Raw genomic sequence first — 24,357 nt, 5'->3', positions numbered from 1 at the left:
CCCAGCGCGGAGCCGAGCGCCGCTCGCCAGTCTCCATCTTTGGAGTCGGAAGAATGAGAGCGGGCCGAGGGGGAAGCCGGGTTTGGGGATACTGGGGTACGGCGGCTGCCTGGGGACCAAAACGTCTCTAAGGTAAAGTTGCAGCCTGAAGCGATTTTTTGACCCCCGACACTTAATAGGCTGCTGAAGACCCGGATGTGTCTGGGACTGGCCGAGGTACCCATTAACGCGCCCCCGCTAGACCATCCCCCTCCTCCGCTTAGGATTGGGTACTCTGTACGCTAATCATCACTGCTCCAGCCACTCACTTTTCGAGGGTGGGGTGTAGTCCCGGCATCCCCTCTTCTATTGGTGGGGCCGAGCAGAGGGGGGCGGGGAGGCCGGCTGGGGTCGCCCAATGGGCGTCGTGGCGTGTGGGGAAGGCGGAGCCGAGGCGCTTGGCAGCTGCCCAATCAGCGTCCTTGTTTGTGTGGTGCCGCCGCCGGTGCAGCCGCCGCCGCCGCCGCCGCCGCCGCCGCCGCTGCCCCCCGTCTGTACCGCAGTGTCTGCTCCGCCCGCCCGCCCTGGTCCGGCCCGCCCCCCTCCCCCACCCCCGCCCCCGGTCCCGTCGGCGGGGCCCGGAACCCACTGTGCCGTCGCCTCCCTTTTTCGACGCCTCCGCCGCCGCCTGAGGAGGCGAGCTCGCCGGGAGTTACCCCGCCACCGCCAGGTGAGGAGCTTTGGCCTAGGCCCGCCTGGCCGCCCGCCCGCCCGGGGGCGGCGAGCCGCGAGGACCGGGGGAGCCGGGCGGCGGCGGCGGCGGTGGGGGAAGGGAAAGGTGGAGGGCGGGGGAGGGGAAGCGCCCGCGAGCCGACGCCCGCCCGCGCGCCCCCGCCTCGCGTCCCCCTCCCCCGCTCGGCCCCGCGCGCCCCCGCCTCGCGCTTCCCTCACCTCGTCCCCTCCCCCGCCCCGCGCGCGCTCCCCGGCCTTTCCCTTCGGCCTCGCGCGCCCCCGCCTCGCGTCCCTCCGCTCCTTCTGCTCTGACTCTTTCTCCCTCCCGCGCGCCCCGTTTCCCCCGCCATCCCCGCTTCCACTCCCTGCCTCCCGCCCGCCATGCTCCCCTCCGCTCCGCTCTAGCGCCCCCCCCAGCTCGCTCCGGCCCCGGGGGGTGCCCTCGGGGGGCCGGGGCCGCTCCCCGCGCGCAGTCCGGGCCCCGCCGGCCGCCGGGACGCGCGGGGGTTCCTCGGGTGAGGGGAGCGCGGCGGGATTCTCTTTATTTAGGGGACGGGATCGGGCGCGCAGAGCCGGGCCCCTTTATTCCGTCGCGCCGCCGTCGGAGCGGGGACCGCTCTCCGCCCGGGTGGGGCTCCCCTTCCGAGCGACCCCGGCGCCGCTGTCCTCGGCGGGGCCTCTGGGGCGCTCCGGGGGCCGACGGAGCCGGGACTGGCCCTTCGCGGACCGGAGCGGGACTTGGAGTACTTTCTGCCCCTCTGCTCGCTGGGACGCCGAGGAGCGGCCGCTCCTGTGGGCGCCGTTCGCCGGCCCAGGACGGCCCCCCGCCCCCCGGAAAGGCGTGCTCGCCTCTTCGGCCTCTTCGGACTCTTCCCCCGCAGCCGCGCGGCGTTCGCTCCGGGCTGGCGCGGGGGTGGCTGGCGCGGGGGTGGCGGTGGAGGCCCAGGGTGGGGGGGGGCACGTGCCCGCTGGCGGAGCTGGCCTCGGCCTTTCCTCCTGCTGTCATCCCGGGAGGCAGGTAGCCTGCCGAGAGCGACTTTTCCCGTTTCCGACCGTGGTGGTTTGCAGGGCTTTTGTGTGCGTGTCAGAGCTGGGGAAGGGAGCGGTGCCTTCGGGCCAGACTGCAGCAGCTGGAGGGCTCGCGGGTCCTGTTGAGGAGCTGATGCTTTTGGTTTTGGAAACATTTTTATATATAAAAAAATGCAGTTTTTGGATAGGTAGTGCGCGCATGTGATTCAAAGTGAAGTCTTCCCTCTCACTTCTCCAGTTGTCTAGTCTCACCTCCCGTTTACCGATTTCTAATTGTTTTCTGGCGGTAGCGTGCGTGGATGTTGGACATTAAACAAACTTTTGCTTTTTCTTGGATGCACTGACCTAAACTGCTCGTTGAAGTCTGACTCGTGTTTTTGGTGTCCGAGCGATCGTTACAGAGTATTGTTTTAGAGCAACATTTCTGTCTGTGCTTGACGGGTAAGGAGGCTACTTCCGGAGCTAGTAGAGTCGGTGCTGTGGGAGGCCTCCGTGTATTTTAAAGGAAGGCCCGCATCTGTTGGAAATGTCTGCTTTTTTTTTTTTTTGTAACTGATCTCTTGTCTGTGTTTGGGGATGGACTGGGTCAAGAGTAGTCTTTCCTTGGGCTTTTTAAACAGGTAGGTTGTATGAATAATGAGTTAGTAGGAGTGCTGGTTTGGCAGTGCTGCCTTCCATTTTTAGAGGCATATAGTTTTTTTAGTCTTGGGGCAGTTGTAGTCATCGTGGTGAGGAATGAAGCAGATAAATATTAATCAGGAATCAGAAGGCCAGACCTGTAGGCTGAGTGACCCAGTTTGAGAGGAGGTGAGACTTATGGACTTTTGTCCTGCTTATTCCTTACTTGAAAACACTTTCGATGGAGTGAGAGGAATTCGTAGCTGACAGCAGCATCCATCTTTAGGACACTGTGGTTTGCCTCCTCTGACTGTGTGATGTCTGCTAACTTCCTGTTTAGGGGCAGGCCGGAAAGGGGCTGCACAGACGCAGCTCCAGTGCTTGGCTAGGAACAGTGTTGACCAGGGTCCGTGATCAGCTCTTCTCGGCTACGTTCTGGCTGTGACCTTTCCTGCTGTGTTCAGTAGAAGGCCATGGGTGTTGGGAGGGAAGATGCAAAATTTTTTTTTCTGAACCTCATAGTCTTTTTTTTTTTTTTTTCTAAGATTTTATTTATTTATCTGTTGGAGATCACAAGCAGGCAGAGAGGCAGGCAGAGGCAGAGAGAGAAGCAGGCTCCCTGCTGAGCAAGGAGCCCGATGCAGGACTCCATCCCAGGACTCCTGGGATCATGACCCGAGCTGAAGGCAGCAGCAGTGGCTCAAGCAGGGATGCCACCCAGGCGTCCCTGTACCTCATAGTCTTAAAGATATTCAAAAGCCTGTGTGCTGCCCCCTTTCTCTTTCTTTTTTGGACAAATGTTTCCAATCCCCCCAACACACACACTTTTTTTTTTTCTTTTTCTTTCTTTTCTTTTTTTTTTTTTTTTTTTCTTCTTTCCCTGGCTGGGTCTGGCCAGACCTTCAGGTTGGATTTTGGTTACAGAATAGCAGAGTGGGGGTGGGAGGAGGGTGTCAGTGTGTCAATCATAGTATCTTTTTTTTTTTTTTTTTTTTTTTTAAGATTTAATTTATTTATTTGTCAGAGAGAGCCCAGTGCACAAGCAAGGGGAGAGGCTGGCAGAGGCAGGCAGAGGGAAAAGCCGGCTCCCCACTGAGCAGGGAGCCTGATGTGGGACTTGATCCCAGGATCCTGGGATCATGACCTGAGCTGAAGGCAGGCACTTAACCGACTGAGCCATTCAGGAATCCCTGAATAATAGTATCCTGATGGAATGCTGGTACCTCTGGATTCTCCTCGCTTTAAGCTAGGATGTTGTTGTAAACAACAGGCCTCTTGCTTCAGTGTGCTGTTTGTTTTTTCCTTCCTTCTCTTCCCACCCACCAAGCTGGAGGTGCGTGTATAGGGGAGGTGCGTGTATAGGGGAACCGCAGTTGTGCTGTCCTGGTTTCTAGACTGGAGTATATTCCATGTCCGCCAATCCACTGGGATAAGCGCATTAACAAGCGGCCCCTCTGCACTCAGAACACTGTGTCGTTTGATTGATTAAAACAACTGCTAGAGAAAGCACAAGATTGGAGCCTTTACTAGGACCAAGGAATTTTCTTTCCTAGACCTTTTATAGTATTTAAAGCCGTGTATCATTACATATCGAAGCACAATAGCCAGGCATTTTCTGAAGCTGTTGGGAGGGGAGGGGGAAAAAAGAGACACACCCAGATTGACTATAAATCTAGCCCTGCTGTAAAGCTGTCCATTCCTTGCTCAGGAAAAGATCTAACCTATCAGACGGTCTCACACAAAGTTGCAGTTCCCCTGCATTGGCTAAGCTTGGGAAAAGATGCATAAGGAAGTTCAGTTTTTGTTGAAAAGGTGTGCCTTTTAAGGAGAAACCTTCTGTTAGCTGTATAGTTTGGTTTATCCTTAGTAACGCTGTGACATTTTCTGTAGGTACTGGTTGGGGATCTTGGTGGCTCCTGAGTCCATGGAGCAGAGACTCCTGGACTTGTGTAGTAATGTTGAAGAAAATCGGATTTGAAATGCTCCCTCTTCATGTACCATTTTTCCCTCTCAGGGATATTTGCAATATTCCTGTGTGGTTTTGAGTTCATTTAGTAGGCAAGGAGTGACCCAGGGTCATAAAAGAGCTAAAGTTGTCTACTTTTTACATGGTGTCTCCCTCAAAATCCTCTAATCTTTGTTATTGCCTTAAATTGCCACTAACTGGCAAAAAGCCATCAGGAGTTTTGGGTTAAAGTACCAAAAGCAACAGATGAATAAGAACACATATTTTGTTACTCCTGAGGTATGAGACTGGTCAAATCCTAGACCTCAAAGTTACAGTAACTGCAGAAACTTCTTTGACAACATACAAACTTTTAGTTGTTAATACTAACTGGCAAAGTATTAACAAAAATGACAATACTTCCACATTCCTGAGCCATTCTCTTTTTGCTTTTCACATCTGAGAGGTACACGTTTTCTAAGTAATTCAGGTTACCATTACTTGAAGCTGAAAGTCATGGATTAAGCCTACTGATCAAAGCTTTCTTGGGCTTGTCTCATTTGGGGGGAAGGTGGAATTTTTAATCACCCAAAATATAGGCTGGAATGTCAGTGGGATTTAGATTAGACATCAGAATTAATAAATTCCCATTATAGTTGTGAGGGATTAGAAATCTTAACCAGAGAGTTAGTACATCTCTTACCTAGAAAATATTTACGGAGTTAGCTTTTTGAGAGTATTTAAGTTCCGACTTCTGGGGAGGGAGGTTGTAGGGCTAGTAAGTGGCATATTGGAATAGTAGAACACAGGCATAGGGAATTTAGAAATCCCGAGTCAAATCCTAGTTTTGCCATTTATTAGCTGTATGATTTTGGATAAGCCTTCTAATTTTTCCCCCCATGCTACCTAAGGCTCCTAATTTTAAAATTCCCATTTCTTTCAGAATAAAAGTCTGTTCTTACAGTGGTCTGTAGGATCTTGCATGCTCTGCGATTCCCCACCACCTTTTCTGTTGATCATCTTCCTTCCTCTTGCTCACTCCATTCCAGCCAGCCACCCTGACTTGTTTCTTTCTTTTTTAAAGATTTTATTTATGTGACAGAGAAAGAGAGATCACAAGCAGGCAGAGAGGCAGGCAGGGAGAGCGGGGAAGCAGGCTCCCCGCTGAGCAGAGAGCCCGATGCGGGGCTCGATCCCAGGACCCTGAGACCATGACCTGAGCCGAAGCCAGAGGCTTTAACCCACTGAGCCCCCCAGGCGCCCCAACCTTGACTTGTTTCTTGAATACACCATTCACACTCTTTATCTTAGGACCTTTGCACTAGCTATTCCTTCTAGTGGGAAATAGCTAGTTTTTCTCACAGAGATAATACAAATGACTAATTTTCTTCCTTCAAGTCTTTGCTTAAATATGTTACCATTTCAGTGAGATCTCTTAAAATTGTACCTTCAGCTCCCACCTCTCACTCCTGATTTTTCCATGCCCTATTGTCTTTTTTTTACAGTGCTTATAATTTTATAACATGTTTGTTACATTTATTGCTTTTTTAATTTCAATTAGCAAACATATAGTACAACATTAGTTTCAGATGTAGAGTTCAATAATTTATGAGTTGCATGAGTGGTATCCAGTGCCCATCACATCATGTGCCTTCTTTAATGCCCATCACACAGTTACCCCATCCCCCCCACCTCTCCTGCAGCAGCCCTCAGTTCGTTTCCTGTAGGTAAGAGTCTCTCATGGTTTGTCTCCTTCTCTGATTACTTCCCATTCAGCTCCCCCCCTTCCCCTGTGATCCTCTCATCTGTTTCTTGAGTGAAACTGTATGATAATTGTCTTTCTCTGATTGACTTTTATTGCCTTTTCTTAAAAAGTTTATTTATTTAAGTAATTTGTACACCCAGCGTGGGGCTCGAACTCATGACCTGAGACCAAGAGTTGCATGCTCCTCCAACTGGGCCAGCCAGGTGCCCCCCCTTTTTTTACATTTATTGCATGTTGGTTCCCCTCCTGTGATACAGGGTCTACAAAAGCATGGATTTATTTCGGTGTTTTAATGCCTAATACAGTACTTGATACATAGTTAATAATAAATATTTGTTGATCAAATAAGAATAATAACTGTTTTCCTAATCTCATGATTGTTTATAACAAAAGTACGAAATGTGATTAGCATAATATGGGATTTTAAAGTGTAGACTTTGAAGCATCATACAAATAATGATGATAAAATTATTGCCTTCCCATTGAAATGGTAAATAACACTTGATTATTCAAAAAAAAAAAACCCTTCATGTATTCACATAGATTATCACATTTCTCCTAAACTCCAGCCTCTTGTTTCCATTTTTCTACTGTGTGCTGGACATACCCACTTCTGTATTCCGTTGGTACCTCACACTCTGTTTTCACCCTCAGCTCCCCTTCTGTGATTCATTGAGTCACCTAAGCCAGAAATGGGAGCACCATCATCAGATTTCTCTATCACTTTCTAAATATTTCTCAGCCAGTACCTCTGTCTCTGTCTCTCTTGCTGGTCTCCTGCTTCAGGCCTACAACTCTTACTTGAGAGGTTGCCGGGATCTCTTACAGTTCTCTTTGTTTTTGGTTTTGTTGCCTTTTAAACTCTCGATTCTATTGGCTCAAAATGGTCTGACAGAGATCGGATTATTCTCTTGGCCTTTCTCAATACTTTTGAATAGTTTCCAGTCATTTAAAGGTGGAGTTTAAACTTTGCCTAATATTCAGGCCCTGTAATCCTGGCCTTTGCCTTTCTATCTGGCCTTACATTTCTCCCTTACAGTTTATACATGAGCACATACAGTTCCATTTCCTAGATCAGCTTCCAAGTGTGATCTCAAATGCTACTTTCTGGGAAGCCTTCTGATTTTCCCAGAGAGACTTTGCTTTGCTTTCTTCTTTGGTCTCGCTCTGTAAATATTGTCTGTTTCCCCTCAATGGTCTGTGAATATCCTGAAAGATACCATGTGCTTTTACTGTTGTGTGTCCAGTGCCTAGCATGGTACCTGTCATCTGATAAGTATTAAAGATGCGAATATGAGAAAATGTCGCGTACATTTAGAAGTTACCCCTTTTGTTTTGTTCTGGCACAAAAGAACAAGGTTGGAATCCTTGCTCTGCCATTTATCATCTGCGTGACCTTGGCTTAGTCCTTTGAAGCCTTCACACCACAGTTCCCTCACCTTAGAAATGGGGATCAAGAGCTGCTTTAGCTCTTTTGCTAGATTTCCGTATCAGTCAAATGAGTCTACACGTAAAGGTGCTTTATAAACTGTACAGCACTATACAGTTGTTATGTGCTAACACAAGCTGAGCTTTCCTCATAACTTCTTTTTTCTTGTTCATGTTGAAATGAGGCCCCCTTTTTTTTAATCAGTGAAGCCATAAATACTCTTCTGCAACATGTATTCTGTTCATAGCCATTTTCATCAGTATGTGTGATGTACTCCTGTATGTCACCGTAAGTGTGGAGGATTTAAAGACTTTCCCAGTATCCTAGTGGATAAAAAAGGTTGTAAAATCCTTGGAAGTTACTCTTCTCAAGGAGTGTCTCAGTCATGAATTCTGTAATTTTTTCTCAGATTTTTAAAAAACATTTTACTTATTTGGGAGAGAGCAAACAAGCATGAGCTGGTGGGGAGGGAAAGGAGAAGAGGCAGAGGGAGAAGCAGACTCCCCACTGAGCAGGGAGCCCTACGTGGGGTTCAATCCCAGGACCCTGAGACCATGACCTGAGCTGAGGGCAGACACTTAGCCCGCTGAGCCACCCAGGCGCCCCCTCAGATTTTTTTTTTGATTGTGCTTTTGCAACTTTGAGAACTTAAAAGGAATTTATTTATTATTTAAGATTTGTTTATTTGAGAGAGAGAAAGCATGTGTACAAGTAGGAGGGCCAGAAGGAGAGAGAAGCTCAAGCAGACTCTGTTCTGAGTGTGGAGCCCAACACAGGGCTTGATCTCGTGACCCTGAGATCGTGACCCTGAGATCACAAACTGAGCCAAAACTAGGAATTGGATGCTTAACCAACTGCACCACCCAGGTGCCCCTTAAAAGGAATTTTAAAAATGTATATATTTAATATGTAATCATATTATAGATGGGACAACCCAATTCCCAGAGGTAGTGTCATTTTGCTGGAATCTAGTATGTAACAACTCTGCCTGACCTCAAGAGTTGTGGTCTTAAATTCTTCCAACATTTCTTGCAGAGGGTTTTTTTTTTTTTTTTAAGATTTTATTTATCCATTTGATAGAGATCACAAGTAGGCAGAGAGGCAGGCAGAGAGGAAGAAGCAGGCTCCCTGCTGAGCAGAGAGCTGGATGCGGGGCTCCATCCCAGGACCCTGGGACCCTGACCCGAGCCAAAGGCAGAGGCCTTAATCCACTGAGCCACCCAGGCGCCCCTTGTAGAGGATTTTTTTAAAAAATTTTATTTATTTATTTGACAGAGAGAGACACAGAAAGAGAGGAAACACAGGCATGGGGAGTGGGGGAGGGAGAAGCAGGCTTCCGGATGAGCAGGGAGCCTGATGTGGGGCTTGATCCCAGGACCCTGGGACCATGACCTGAGCCAAAGGCAGACACTTAACGACTGAGACACTTAGGCGCCCCTTCTTGTAGAGTTTTGTTTTGCCCTAAAAAAGCAAAAAACAACCAGACAAAAAATACAATAGTATTAATAGGTTTTTGTTTTTGTTTTTAAGATTTTATTTATTAGACAGAACACAGGCAGGGGGAGTGGCAGGCAGAGGGAGAAGAAGCAGGCTCCCCCCATGGAGCAGGGAGCCTGATGTGGGTCTCAGTCCCAGGACACTCAGATCATGACTTGAGCCAAAGGCAGTCGCCCAACTAGCTGAGCCACCCAGGTGCCCATAAATAGGTCTTATGTGAAAAAAGTTATGTGGTCACATAGTGGTCTGAAAAATTCTGAGTTCAATTAAGGCAGATTTCTTTACGGCATGACTTCTCAGAGCCTTGCGTGTCTAAATATACATTGTACGTTGGGAGTGGTCAGAGAATGGCTAGAGTGTGTGGAGGTTCTCCTAGTTACTTGGCCATGAAAGAGCTTCTTAAGGTATTAGTGACTCAGTGCTTGGAGAATACTGCATTTTGCTATTCTGCTTTCTTCTTTGAGTTTGAAAGTTTTTTAAGGGTTGTTACTCTGGAGTGAGGGAATTGATTGCTTTTGTGTGCTAGTTTTCCAGAGAACTAGGATGGTGGCATTAAGCTAGATATTTTTTAGAAACCTCACTGGTATGGAGGCTGCCATTTTTTTCCCTGTGAATCTTTTTTTTTTTTTTTTTTTTTGGTCAGAGAGAGTGAGCACAGGCAGACAGAGTGGCAGGCAGAGGCAGAGGGGGAAGCAGGCTTCCTGCTGAGCAAGGAGCCCGATGTGGGACTCTATCCCAGGACACTGGGATCATGACCTGAGCCGAAGGCAGCCACTTAACCAACTGAGCCACCCAGGAGTCCCTCCCGGTGAATCTGCTAAGGCAAATGCACAGCTTAGCCAGCTTGGCCCTCACTAGAAGTGAATTCGCAGGAGGGTAACTGAGCTGCTGCCACACCCCCCAACCCCCCCCCATCTTTAATCTAATGTGCTAGAAGCAGGAGAGTAAGGTTGCAACTTTGTAAGTAAACAGAAACCTTGGAGCCACAATCAAGAAGCCCTTCCTTTCCCTGAGATGTTAGTACCACAGTAGGGAATTTATAAAGCCCATCATTGGACTGTGAGGCATGCAGAGGGACCAGGGGCTCAGAGAGAGAAGGAGAACTATCCTTGGTTTCCAGTTCTTTGAAGGTGATATGTTGGTTTTGAAATTAAAAACAAAACAAAGCATGGAGAAATTGTTGTTTGAAGGCATAAAGGTTACCTGAATGGTGTTCACCTCTGAATTTCAAGCTTTCATCTCAAAGTTTGAACTACCAGTGAAAATACTGAAAATGTTTCCCCTATAGGATAATATTTTTTGGAGGGAGGGGCAGTTTTCTAATCATTCTTTAACATTTATGGCTAGGTTGATGCATTGCTATCAAAAAGCTTGAAGTAATTGGTATTGTGTATTCCTACTTCCCTGGACAGGTTGGCTAGAAGACCTTATATTCTCTTTTATGGAAATTTGATGTGAGTAGCATGGCACTCTTGCCATATACTAGACTTTGGCTTATAATAAGTGTCCATGAATAAATTGGTATGGTACTCTGATGATGTTCTTTTCTTATTTTATAATTCAGGTAGTAAAGAATGCCAGTTCCTCAGCTGAGTGCGTTATAAATGTGAAAGTGGTTTTTTTTAGAGTATTTTTTTTTTAAACTTTTCTTTTTAAGATTTCATTCATCTACCTGACAGAGATCACAAGTAGGCAGAGAAGTGGAAGGGGGGGGGAGGCAGGCTTCCCGCTGAGCAGAGGGCCCGATGTGGGCCTTGATCCTAGGACCCTGAGATCATGAGCTGAGCCAAAGGCAGAGGCTTAACCCATTTAGCCACCCAGGCGTCCCTAGAGTATTTTAAATCCAGGTATTTTGTGCCAAATGAGTGGAAACTAGAATATTGGTCTCTTACTACACTAAGATCCAGGACTAAATTTTCATTAGCTTCATTTTTAACTCTTCACCTTCTGCTTAGAGAGCCATTTCCCATCTAAATTCTGTGTAATGCATTAATATTGAACTAAAAGGTTTCAAGGAATATGGGTGACTGGAAAAAGATCTTTTATAGCTGTGTTTTGCAGTGGATAGAAACATCTTAAAAATAACAAGTGCATTTTTTTTAAGATTTTTTTTTTTAAGATTTTACTTATTTATTTGACAGAGAGAAAGATCACAAGTAGGCAGAGAGGCAGGCAGAGAGAGAGGGGGAAGCAGGCTCCCCGCCGAGCAGAGAGCCTGATGGGCTCGATCCCAGGACCCTGAGATCACGACCCGAGCCAAAGGCAGAGGCCCTAACCCACTGAGCCACCCCGGCGCCCCTTTTTTTAAGATTTTATTTATTTATTTGACAGACAGAGATCACAAGCAGGCAGAGAGAGAGGAAAGGAAGCAGGCTTCCCGCTGAGCAGAGAACCCAACGTGGGGCTTGATCCCAGAACACTGGGATCATGACCTGAGCCGAAGGCAGAGGCTTTAACCCACTGAGCCACCCAGGCGCCCCAAGTGCATTTTTTAAAAATCTTGAGGAGTCAAGGGCATGATGAGACCATTGTAACCTAAGTAGGCGTGTAAAATTTTTTTTTAATTTTTAAAAGATTTTTATTTATTTATTCGAGAGAGAGAGAGAAAGCATGAGAGGAGAGAGATCAGCTGGAGAAGCAGACTCCCTGCTGAGCAAGGAGCCCTATGTGGGACTCGATCCTGGGACTCCGTGATCATGACATGAGCCAAAAGGAGTTGCTTAACCAACTGAGCCACCCAGGCACCCTGGTTGTAAAACTTTCTGAGATCTAATGATTTAATACAGGTCTTAATTAGATACCATCTTTTATGTTTTTGGGTTTTTTTTTTAAGATTTTATTTATTTGAGAGAGTATGAGCAGGGAGAGGGGCAGAGGGAGAAGGAGCAGCAGACTTCCCACTAAGCAGGGAGCCCCATGCAGGACTCCATCCCAGGACCCTGGGACCATGACCTCAGCTGCAGGCGGACACCTGACTGACTGAACCACCGGGCTCCCCAGCAGCGAGGTTGTTTAGTCGTTGTTTTACAGCTCTGTAGATTAACTGAAGAAGCTTTTGGAAGTTGTCATTTTAATTTTGTTATTACCAGGACTGCTTAGCACATCTCACTGTGCTGCATTAGCTTCTGCTTGTTACTCTGAAAAGCTTTGGTGTGGTGTCCCCGGTCCCCGCGCCCGAACCAACCATTCTCAGTGGGAGGCATGAATTGAATTCTGCCGTCTGTGTGAGAGAGTAGTCCAGTGCTGCTACCATTCTTGGTGGGTATTTTCCACTTAGTTACCTGGAAGCTTTCTTTCCTTGGTTAAATTAGAGTATACCCTTTGGTCACTGTAATGATTGCAGGTGTAGCTCTGAGGTCCAAAGTCCTGGGTTCAAATTTCTACTCCATCACTTGCTAGTAGTTTTAAGACCTATTACTTAACTTTCCTATGCCTTGCAGATAGAAATTATTCAGTGAAGTGAGATGTTCTTTTCAAAGGCAATGGTAAATTTAGCATATAGTCTGCGGTCACATATACATAAATTGAACATTTTAACCGTTTTTAAGTATTCATTTCAGTGGTATTACTGCATCCCTTATAACGTGTGTTATGTACGTACTGTATCCAGTGCGCAGGTTCTCCTCCTGCAACCGTCACCACTATCCGTTTCCACAACTTCTTCATCTTCCCAAACTGAAACTCTGTACCTGTTGCAAAATGGAGGCGACTGGCTGACTCAGTTGGTTCAGTGTCCAGTTCTTGATTTGGGCCCGGGTCTGGGTCTCAGGGAGAGTTCAGGCCCCAGGGTTGCGTTCCACACCGGGCATGGAGCCTGCTGCAGACAAACAGAAGACCCGCAACTCCCCAGTCCCTCCCCACTGCCACCACCCCGCTAGCCCGTTGCCGCTGTTCTACTTTGTCTCCGCACAGTTGACTCCTTCAGGTACCTCATGAAAGTGGAATCATGCAACATTTTTCCTTTTATGTCTGGCTGATTTCACTTAGCATGAAGTTTTCAAGGTTCATCCATATTTTGTAGTGTGCATTAGAATCTCCTTTAAAAAAAAAAAAAGTTATTTATTTATTTATTTGACAGAGAGACCGGGACCACAAGCCGGGAGAGTGGCAGAGGGAGAAGCCAGCTCCCCGCTGAGCAGGGAGCCAGATGCAGGGCTTGATCCCAGGACCCTGAGATCATGACCTGAGCCGAAGGCAGACACTTAATAACTGAGCCTCCAGGCACCCCTTTATTTATTTATTTTTTAAAGTAATCTCTACACCCACCATGGAACTGGAGCTCATGACCCCAGGATTGGGAGTCACATGCTCTTCTGACTGGGCCAGCCAGGTACCCCAGAATTTTGTTCCTTTTTAAGGCTGAATAATATCCCATTTTACATATATACCACATTTTTTCTTTTATCTTTATTGTTGTTGTTTTTTTTTAAGATTATTTATTTATTTCTTTGACAGAGATCTTAAGTAGGCAGAGAGGCAGGCAGAGAGAGGAGGAAGCAGGTTCCCTGCTGAGCAGAGAGCCCGATGCGGGGCTCGATCCCAGGACCCTGGGCCCATGACCTCAGCCAAAGGCAGATGGTTAACCCACTGAGCCACCCAGGTGCCCCATCTATTGTTTTAGCCATATTTTATCTTTTTATCTGTCAGTGGATACTTGGGTTGTTTCTCCCTCTTGGCTGTTGTGATTAATGCTGCTATGAACATCCGTGTGTAGGTACCCGTTTAAGTTGATGCTTCGGTTCTTTTGGGTGTGTACCTGGAGCTGGAACTGCTGAATCATAGGACAGTTCTGTATTTCATTTTTTGAGGAACCACGATACTGTTTTCTACAGCGACTGTATCATTTGTATTCCCACCAGCAGTGCACAAGGAGTCCCAACTGCTCTGTGTCCTTACCAATACTTTATTTTATTTGTTTTTATAAAGCTGTCCAAATTGGTGAAAAGTGGTATCTCATTGTGGTTTTGATTTGTACTTCTCTAATGATGAGTGACTTTGAGCATCTTTTCATGTGCTTATTGGTCATTTGTATATCTTCTTTGGAGAAATGTCTATTCAAGTCCATTCCTTTTTTTTACACTTATTTTTAAGTACTCTCTATATCCAACATGGGGCTCAGATTCATGACCTGAAGATCAAGAATCTCATGCTTTGGGGCGCCTGAGTGGCCCAGTCAGTTAAGTGTCTGCCTTCAGCTCAGTCATCTCCGTGTCCTGGGATGGAGCCCCACGTCGGGTTTCCCACTCAGTGAGGAGTCTGCTTCTCTCTCTCCCTTCCTCCCCTTCTTCTGCTTCTCCCCTCATGTTCTCTTTCTCAAATAAATAAATAAACTCTTAAAAAAAAAAAAAAAAAAGAATCTCATGCTCTTCTGACTGACCCAGGCAGTGTCCTCCCTCCCCAACAACACCTCCCCCATTTTTATTTGTTTTTTGTTGTTGTTGAGTAGTAGGACTTCTGTATATGTCTTGGATATTAGTCCTTCACACATGTATAATTGCAAATATTTTCTCCCATTTTGTGGGTTGCCTTTTTTACTTTGTTGATAGTGTCCATTGATGCACAGAAGTTCTTATTTTTAAGATTTTATTAATATTTTGGGGGGAGAGAGAGAGACCCAAGAGTGCATGCGGGAGGGAGCAAGCACAAGCAGGGGGAAGGGCAGAGGGAGAGGGAGAAGAGGTCTCCCCACTGAGCAGGGAGCCTGACTCAGGGCTCAATTCTGGGACCCTGGGATCATGGCCCAGGCGGAAGGAGGACGCTTAACTGACTGAGTCACCCAGGCGTTCTGTGCAGAAGTTTTAAATTTTGGTAAGATACAGTTTATTATTTCATTCGTTGCCTGTGTTTTTGGTGTCATAGTCAAGGACTTGTTGTTGGGGCACCTGGCTGGCTTGGTTAGTGCAGCATGGGACTCTTGAACTTGGGATTTTTCAGTTCAAGTCCCATGTTGGGATAGAGATTATATAATAATAAAATCCTTTAGGGGTGCCTACCCTCAGCAGGGAGTCTGCTTCTTCCTCTCCGTCTGCCCCTCTCCCCGCTCATGTGCATGCCCGGGTATGTATGCTCTCTCTCTCTCAAATAAATACAGTGTTTAAGGAAAAAAATAGGAGTGCCTGGGTGGCTCGGTTGGTTGAGCATCTGACTTGGTTTCAGCTCAGGTCATGATCTCAGGGTGGGTGGCTCTGCACTGTGTAGGGAGTCTGGAGAGAAAGAATTTCAAGCCGACTCTGGCTTGAGATACTTTCTCTCCCTCTGCCCCTCCCCCTGCTCTTGCTTGTGTGTGTGCACTCTAAAAGTAAAATCTTTTTAAAAAAGGAGGTTTTTTTTGTTGTTTTTTTTTTTTTTTTTAAAGAAAATTGTTTCCAAATCCAGAGTCACAAAGCTTTTATCCCTTTTTTTTTTTTTCAAAGAGTTTTATAGTTTTGGTTCTTACATTTAGGTCTTTGATCCATTTTAGTTAATTTTTGTGTGTGCTGTAAGGGTCCAGTTTCATTCTTGTGCATGTGGTAACCCATTTTTCCAGCAGGTTTTTTTTTTTTTTTTAATTTTTTTTTTTTTTTAATTTTTTTATTTGACAGACAGAGATCACAAGTAGGCAGAGAGGCAGGCAGAGAGAGAGGAGGAAGCACGCTCTCCGCTGAGCAGAGAGCCCGATGCGGGGCTCGATCCCAGGACCCTGGGATCATGACCCGAGCCGAAGGCAGCGGCTTTAACCCACTGAGCCACCCAGGCACCCCTTTCCAGCAGGTTTTAAAGTAAGGACGTGTGATTCCTCTATCTGTTCTTTTTCAGAACTGTTTGGCCCTTTAGGATCCCTGTAAATTTTAGGTTGGGTTTTTCTGTTCACATGCTTTTTTATATCGGACCAAAGAATATAAAACTAAGCTGAATGAGACCCTATTATTATAATATGGTAGCTGATTCCTGTCATTGAGTTTTGAATTGACTTTTAGCTCCCTGCATCACAGGTTTTTGTTTATTTGCTTGTTTGTTTTAAAGATTATTTATTTATTTATTTGTCAGAGCGAGCACAGGCAGACAGAGTGGCAGGCAGAAGCAGACAGAGAAGCAGACTCCCCGCTGAGCAAGGAGCCTGATGTGGGACTCGATCCCAGGACGCTGGGATCATGACCTGAGCCGAAGGCAGTGGCTTAACCAACTGAGCCACCCAGGCGTCCCTGTTTTGTTTTTTTATTGTGTTAGAAGCAGGGTTACTCCAAATACCTTTGCTCTTATAAGTGAATTGAATTATTTTGTTATAGTTGGAACAATTTATTTATTTATTTATTTATTTATTTTTTAAGATTTTATTTATTTATTTGACAGACAGAGATCACAAGTAGGCAGAGAGGCAGGCAGAGAGAGAGAGAAGGGAAAGCGGGCTCCCCGCTGAGCAGAGAGCCCGATGTGGGGCTCCATCCCAGGACCCTGGGATCATGACCTGAGCTGAAGACAGAGGCTTAACCCACTGAGCCACCCAGGCACCCCAATTTTTTTATTTTTAAAAGTTTTAGTTCAGGGGCGCCTGGGTGGCTCAGTGGTTAAACCTCTGCCTTCGGCTCAGGTCATGATCTCAGGCTCCTGGGATCAAGTCCAGCATTGGGCTCTCTGCTCCGTAGGGAGTCTCTGCCTGCCTCTGCCTACTTGTGATCTCTCTCTCTCTCTCTCTCTGTGTCAAATAAAAAAAATATTTTTTAAAAGTCTTTAAAAAAAAAAACAACAACAACTTAATTTAGGAATGTTGGCTACCCAGTTCATGAAATCAGATTATGTCAGAAAATCCAAGGCCTTTATCAGTATACGGAGCTCTTTCCAGGTCATTAAGTATAGACCTCGCATGGTTTTCTCTGTCCTTTATTGCTTCAGTTTAGGAAAATGACAGTTAATCACTCTAATAAAGAGAAACCTTGGGGGGAAAAAAGAGAAAGAAAACTTGGTTTTCTTCTCTTCTTCAGCCTGTCAGAGCTTTGTAACCATTTAAATCTACTGGTTATGGAGAACTGAAAAGCCCTAACCATTTATATATTCACAAAATGTTTGTTGCACACCTACTGTGGAAAAGACTTTTATATGTAGGTGTTGTAGAATATATAAAGATAAATGACACAAGCTCATTGTTCTAGATCTATAGCCCAGAAGGGAAAATCTATATTAAAATAACTACAATAGTTGATAGTATAAATTAAGTAACCAGCATTAAAAGTGCCTTTTAAGTAGGAACAGTGCCTTTATTCAGCACTTTTTGCTACTTAGGTCTAAGTGTGAGATAGGCTTACCAAATCCTGAAAATGCTGCTTTCAAAATCTCTCAATTTCTGCCTATTCCTATTGCTTTAGTTTTAGTTGTTGTGATTGCTTGCCCATATTCATTTACTACTTTGGATATAATTTTTTAAGATTTTATTCATTTATTTGAAAGAGAGGCATCAGACTCTGTGCTGAGCAGGGAGCCCAGACCTGTGGGACCACGACCTGAGCTGAAGGCAGATGCTTAACCGATTGAGCCACCCAGGTGCCCCTACCTTGGATGTGTTTTTATTTTTTAAAGATTTTATTTATTTATTTGACAGACAGAGATCACAAGTAGGCAGAGAGGCAGGAAGAGAGAGGGGGGAAGCAGACTCCTCACCGGGCAGAGAGTCCGACGCGGGGCTCGATCCCTGGACCCGAGACCATGAAAGGCAGAGGCCTAACCCACTGAGCCACCCAGGCGCCCCTGGATGTGTTTTTAACGATAACTAACACTAAGCACTTCATATTAGTTAGCTTGTTTAATCCTCACAGTACTCTAAAGGTAGATGCTGTTATTCCATTTTTCAAATGAAAAAAGGGAGGTGGGGAAAATTTCAGTGATTTGCATAAGACCACAAATGTAAGTAGAGGAGCTTGAGGGTGGAATGAGGAAGTCTGACTCTAGGTTCAAACTCTTGAACATGATGCTGTATTCTTCTTACCTGTGTGTTTGGATGTGTACACATAGAAATGTTACACGCATGTATGTCATTTTTTGGTGTCTGTAATGTTTCTTTGTAGGATATGCTTTAATTTACTTAATCTCTTCGCTCTGAGGAATGTTTAGGATATTTCCAGTTTTGTTTTTTAAGTTTTTATTTATTTATTTGAGAGAGAGAGAGCATGCACACAGAGAAGGAAGAAGGAGCAGACCCCCCCCCCCCCCCCGAGCCATGGGCCCGACGTGGGATTCTATCCCAGGACCCCAGGATCATGACATGAGCCCAAGGGAGATGCTTAACCCATTGAGCCACCCACATGCCCAGAATGTTTCCAGTTTGTGTGTGTGTGTGTGTGTGTACGCATGCTCTCTCATAACCAGGGTTCCAGTGAAACATCTTAAATGCATTTATACAGTGTAGTTTATCTGTAAGTAAAATTCCTAGAAATGTAATTACTGGATCAAGGTGTATTCACATTTAGAATTTTGTTAGATATTATTATTCTCCAGAAATTTGTATCAATTTACATTCACGCCAACAGGCTGTGAGTTTCTAAAACAGCCCAGTTTAAACTGATGGAAGTCGTGTGGCTGGGCAGTGATGAGGCCTGTCTTCGGGTACTTTTGGGAAGACTTATGTACCTTATTAGCATTTGTTTTCTTAAAAGTAGTTGTCTTTGAATTTTAATTATTGACCATGTGACTGTAGCCAGTGGTTGAAAAGGAGAATAGGCATTTTAAGAGAAAAATGTTCAAGTTTGAAATGTCCCTCAAACCTCTCAATTGTCGATCTAAATGTAAAACTTTTGATAAATTGATTTTTTGTCACCACAGTCTTTAAATGAGAACAACTATAGGAGTTGGGAGCAGCATGTACAGTCCTGGTTGACTGCTCACCTGGCAGCTTCTCACTGAGTCGCTGCTGAACTCCCGGTAGGTGGAGGCAAGAGACTCAAACCCTGCTCTGTCGGCAGCAGGGTACTGTTTTCAGGAAATGAGGGTGTTCAGATGGGTAAGACCTAATGCCCAACACAACTTAGACTGCCTTTCTGACTAGTTTTCCTGCCGAGTGGGTCGCTTGTCTTCCTCATTCTGTTTCTGTGCTTTTAGGGTGAAGGTGATTTGTTTTATTTAATAGATTTGAATTTTGTTTAGTGAACTTAGAGCTCACTAGCAGGCCTTAATAGGGTCAGAGTAGAGGGTTACCTCTGTTGGTACCACAGTCCCACGTTCTTTATTTTATCCCATATCCAGGGTCTGCTGTCAAGAGTAAAATGAGGGGCGCCTGGGTGGCTCAGTGGGTTAAGCCTCTGCCTTCGGCTCAGGTCATGATCTCAGGGTCCTGGGATCGAGCCCCACATCGGGCTCTCTGCTCAGCGGGGAGCCTGCTTCTCCCTCTCTCTGCCTGCCTCTCTGTCTACTTGTGAGCTCTCGCTCTGTCACATAAATAAATAAAATCTTAAAAAAGGTAAAATGAAACTTAGTTTTCATAAACATTCTTAAGGAATGACAGGAAATTTGAGTAATTCAAGGGCATGATGTATGTTTGAAATTACCATCTCCTTTGAAATTAAAAGAACATTAGAGATTTTCTTCCTTTTTCTTTTTAATTTTATTTATTTGACAGAGATCACAAGTAGAGAGGCAGGCAGAGAGAGAGGAGACAGCAGGCTCCCCACCGAGCAGAGAGCCCGATGTGGGGCTCCATCCCAGGACCCCAGGATCATGACCTGAGCCGAAGGCAGAGGTTTTAACCCACTGAGCCACCCAGGCATCCCTTTATAGTTTTAAGTGGTTGAAAAAGTCAAAAGAAGGATATTTCACTATATGCAGAAATTGTATAAAATTCAAATTTTAGTAGCCATAAATAAAATTTCCTTGGAAATAATCACACTTTTTGCATATTGTGTATGGCTGCTTTCACACTGCTCCAGTGTCACAGTAGTCACAACAAAGATAATGCCCCCAAAGACTAAAATGGTTACTATTTGGCCTTTATACAGAAAAGGCCAGTCCATGGTGTAGATAGATAAATTCCAGTTCTAGATTAATAGTGGTATAACTGGGCAAATGGGCTATTATTTGGTAAACATTTGTAATAATTTTGAGGAAGTTATCCCCAGATTGTGTTTTTTGCAAGGATGTTTTTGTTCAGAGGAAAATTGGTCAGCCAGAAATTGACTTTCATGGAAGTTTCAAGATGACTACTCAGGGGCGCCTGGTGGCTCAGTGGGTTAAGCGTCCAACTCTTGATTTCAGCTAAGGTCGTGATCTCAGGGTCATGGTATTGTGTTGCACATTGGGCTCCATGCTGGGCGTGGAGCCTGCTCAAGAGTCTCTCCCTCTGCTGCCTACCCACTCTGCATGCTTATGTGCGTGTATATGCGCGCACTCTCTCAAATAAAATCTTTTGAAAATAATAGTAATAAAATGGCTATCCAGGAGTAATCCCATTTTGTTGGATAAATCCAAATCTAATGCATTTTCCCCTTTGACTCCCTCTTTAATTTGCTTGTTATTAAAGTTCCTGATTCTAGTTTAACCTTGGTTCTTTGACAGTTTTAAATACCTACCAGAGCTGCATGATATTTGGTAGCTTAATGTTTCTTCTTTCCAACAACTTTTAGCAAACCAGCAGCATTTTAGAGGAATGTAATATTTAAATATGGAAACAAAGTCGCTAGAGTAAGGGGCACTTCTCCAGCAGTCCTTTTAGTTTGAAGATGGATTAAACTCTGGCCAAGTGTTTACCGTTGGGAACTTAGCACCGTATAGCAGAAGTGGTGATCTGAATCCATTACAGTATGGTTGGTATTTTTTAAAGACAATGCTGGATCCTTGTAGGAGAAATTTTTCTTAAGACTTCCACTTCACAACAACATGATGTAATTTTAATTATTTGTAGAAGAATATTGGTTTTATTCAGTATTTCCGTGAGAAGCACTAATCTTTCCCTTGCACTCCACTGGGGAGTCTGAAACGGCACCTAAAGTCACATTAGTTCTGTTTTAGGTGAGTATCTTGTTCACATTCTCTCCAGGCTGCGTGAGATTATTCTGTTTTCATCATATTAGAAGAAATGGGAAAGGCAAAATTGGATGATTTTTTTTTTTTTAAAGATTTTATTTATTTATTTGACAGAGAGAGAGATCACAAACAGGCAAAGAGGCAGACAGAGAGAGAGGAAGGGAAGCAGGCCCCCTGCTGAGCAGAGAGCCCGATGCGGGACTCGACTCCAGGACCCTGAGATCATGACCTGAGCCGAAGGCAGTGGCCTACCCACTGAGCCACCCAGGCGCCCAAAATTGGATGATTTGAGTGTTCTTCATCTTTTCTTTCTTATGAAAAGTGTTTTAAGAGAGATTTAGTTTTCAGAGACATAGCCACAGTATTTTTTTTTAAGATTTTTTTTTTTTGAAGATTTTATTTATTTATTTGACAGACAGAGATCACAAGCTGGCAGAGAGGCAGGCAGAGCAAGGGGGAAGGGAAGCAGGTTCCCTGCTGAGCAGAGAGCCCGATGCAGGGCTCCATCCCAGAACCCTGGGATCATGACCTGAGCCGGAAGGCAGAGGCTTTAACCCACTGAGCCACCCAGGCGCCCCACCAGGCACCCCAGCCACAGTATTTTTTAATTAACTGGAATCGTTTGCTTTACCAGTTCCTCTTTTTAAAAGATCATTTCAAAAAAGAAAAAAGAAAAGACCCTTCCAAAAGAGATCTTAATAAAGTTGCAATATAAAAACATAAAAAGCAATGAAACATGAAATGTCTAGCCTGATGACTTTTTTTCTCTAAGAAGTCTGGGGAGATATATTCTAAACTCCTTTGCAATTAATATTTGAGTCAATATTGGGAATTGCTTTCTTTTTTTGGGGGGGGGATTGCTTTCTTGGTCTTGAAAATTTTCCTTTCTACAGAAAGGCCTGCAAGCCATTCTGGTTTTTGGTCCCTCCTGCTTTCCTTTCTGATTCAGATTATCCCCTCATTTGTTCTAAGTGGAGTAGAGAATCCAGTTCTTTTTTTTTTTTTTTTTTTTTACGGTTTTATTTTATTTTAGTTTCGGGGAAGCAGGCCCCCTGCCGAGCAGAGAGCCCGATGCGGGGCTTGATCCCAGGACCCTGGGATAATGACCTGAGCCAAAGGCAGAGGCTTTTAACCCACTGAGCCACCCAGGTGCCTCTGAGAATCCAGTTCTTGTTGAGTGGTGTTTTTGCTTGGGGACAGGCAACCTTCTTCTTCTTCCTTTTTTTTTTTTTTTTTTTTTTTTTTTAAGATTTTATTTATTGGTGTGCTTCGGTGGCTCAGTGGGTAAGCCTCTGCCTTCAGCTCAGGTCATGATCTCAGGGTCCTGGGATCAAGCCCCACATCAGGCTCCCTGCTCAGTGGGGAACCTGCTTCCCCCTCTCAGTCTGCCTCCCTCTCTGCCTACTTGTGATCTCTCTCTCTGTCAAATAAATAAAACCTTTAAAAGTTTTTATTTATTGGGTTATTTATTTTTATTATTGGGTTATTATTTATTTTATTTATTGGTGCGTTTGGGTGGCTCAGTGGGTTAAATCCTCTGCCTTCGGCTCAGGTCATGATCCCAGAGTCCTGGGATCGAGCCCCCCATCGGGCTCTCTGCTCAGCAGGGAGCCTGCTTCCTTTCCTCTCTCTTTGTGGGTCTCTCTGCCTACTTGTGATCTCTGTCTGTCAAATAAATAAATAAATCTTTAAAAATTTTTTTTTTTAATTTATTTATTTGTCCGGGAGGGAGTGGCAGGCAGAGGGAGAAGCAGGCTGTCCTCTGAACCAAGAAGCCCGATGTGGGATTCGATCCCAGGACCCTGAAATCATGACCTGAATGGAAGGTAGATGCTTAACCAATGGAGCCACCCAGGCATCCCAACTGTCTTGATACTAGGAACCAATATGTTCATGCCTGATTCCGCGTAGACCTCTTTCATGCTTTTAGAGATTTTCTTGTTAGAGGGATTTTTGGAGAGCCTATTTGTTTTTTGTTTTTTGTTTTTTTAAGATTTTATTTACTTGAGAGAGAAAGAGAGAGCATAAGGGTAGAGGGAGAGGGAGAAGCAGACTTCCTGCTGAGCAGGGAGCCTGACTCAGGCGGCTCCCAGGATCCCAAAGTCAGAACTTAAGCTGAAGGCAGATACTTAACCGATTGAGCCACCCAGGCACCCCTTGAAGAGCCTTTCTTTACTGCCAAAGTCAAAGGTATGAAAGTCTCAGCGAATAGGATACATGACCCCTTACCTCAGATATGATTATCAGTCTTAGCCTCATTTTCTTTTCTTTTTTTTTTTTTTTTTTGAGGTTTATTTATTTTACAGAGAGTGAGCCCACGTGGGGTGGGGGGTGGAAGCAGAGACTGCGCAGAGCTCCAAGCAGGGCTTGATCTCATGACCCTTGAGATCTTGACCTGAGCTGCAAAAGTTGGACACTTAATGGACTAAACCAGCTAGGCCCCCCAATCTTAGAAAGATTCTTAGGTAAAAAGGAATGGGTGACTTTTGCTGTGTGGCTAAAGGAGGGACCCGGATACTGTCAGCTTTCTTGATTCTAAGGGTAAATCACTGATCAAGAAACATTGAGTGACTTGTCTTCTTGCCCCTTAGATGTTTTGGTTCTGTACCTCTTGCACTAGATTTGTAACAGCACTGAGGCAAGGAAATTACTAATGATCTCTTGTGTATCAGTTTGTGTTTTTGGTGAACTTTCCCCTCTCCCCTTAGGTGTAATACACATACAGAAAAAGTTTTATAAGGTGACCACCTAGACAGAGATACAGAAGATTACCTCTACCCAAAAGCTTTCTCAGGCTCCCTCCTAGCCATTATCCTTCCTTCCCCACCCCTAGGGGTGACCACTGTTCTTCTGACTTCCTCTGCTAGCATTGTTCAGCTCCGGGGTTGAGGTAATAGCTCCAGACCTCCACGAAGCTGAACTCCTGTTGGCAGTGTTAAGTACAGTGGTTTTCAGCAGGGAGGATTTCCCCCCCACCCCAGCAGACGTTTGGCTGTGTATGGGGTATTTTTGGTTCTCAGAAGTGGAGGTAGTGGTGCTGGCATCTAGCATGTGGGCTTGCTCGGTGCCCTCCCATGTACAGGACAGCTTCCCGCAGCAACGAACTGTCCGGCTCCAAGTGTCTGTATTACTGAGGCTGAGAAACCCTCTTCTAATAGCCAGGACCTACTGAAGTGATGCTGGCAGTGACACATTCATTCAGTTGTTGAAAACCTATTCTGGGGCACCTGGGTGGTTCAGTTGTTTGAGCACCTGACTTTTGGTTTGGGCTCGGGTCATGATCTCAGGGTGTTGAGATTGAACCCTGAGTTGGGCCCGCCCTCATAGGGCATCTGCTTGAGGATTCTCTTCTCCCTCTGCCGCCTCCCCTGACACTCTCTA

At 45.4% G+C, this 24,357-nt stretch overlaps 1 protein-coding gene across 2 annotated transcripts in view; it reads left to right on the top strand.

The window, feature by feature from the left end:
- The window catches only part of GATAD2B (GATA zinc finger domain containing 2B), an 85,814-nt gene continuing 61,457 nt past the window's right edge, over window positions 1-24,357 (top strand). Inside the window, exon 1 of one of the 2 annotated variants that reach the window (XM_032845176.1) lies at window positions 1-132. The gene's annotated coding sequence lies outside the window, so the exon portion shown is untranslated. Of the gene's footprint in view, window positions 133-554; window positions 710-24,357 lie in introns of those variants that run through there. The other variant, XM_032845175.1, reaches the window with a different exon arrangement.

Source organism: Lontra canadensis, unplaced genomic scaffold (assembly GCF_010015895.1).
Source record: "Lontra canadensis isolate GAN:19392208 unplaced genomic scaffold, GSC_riverotter_1.0 scaffold160, whole genome shotgun sequence".
In the NCBI taxonomy this organism is placed as follows: Eukaryota; Metazoa; Chordata; class Mammalia; order Carnivora; family Mustelidae; genus Lontra; species Lontra canadensis.
Note: the sequence above shows the minus strand (reverse complement) of the source record. Positions and strands in the feature narration are given on the sequence as shown.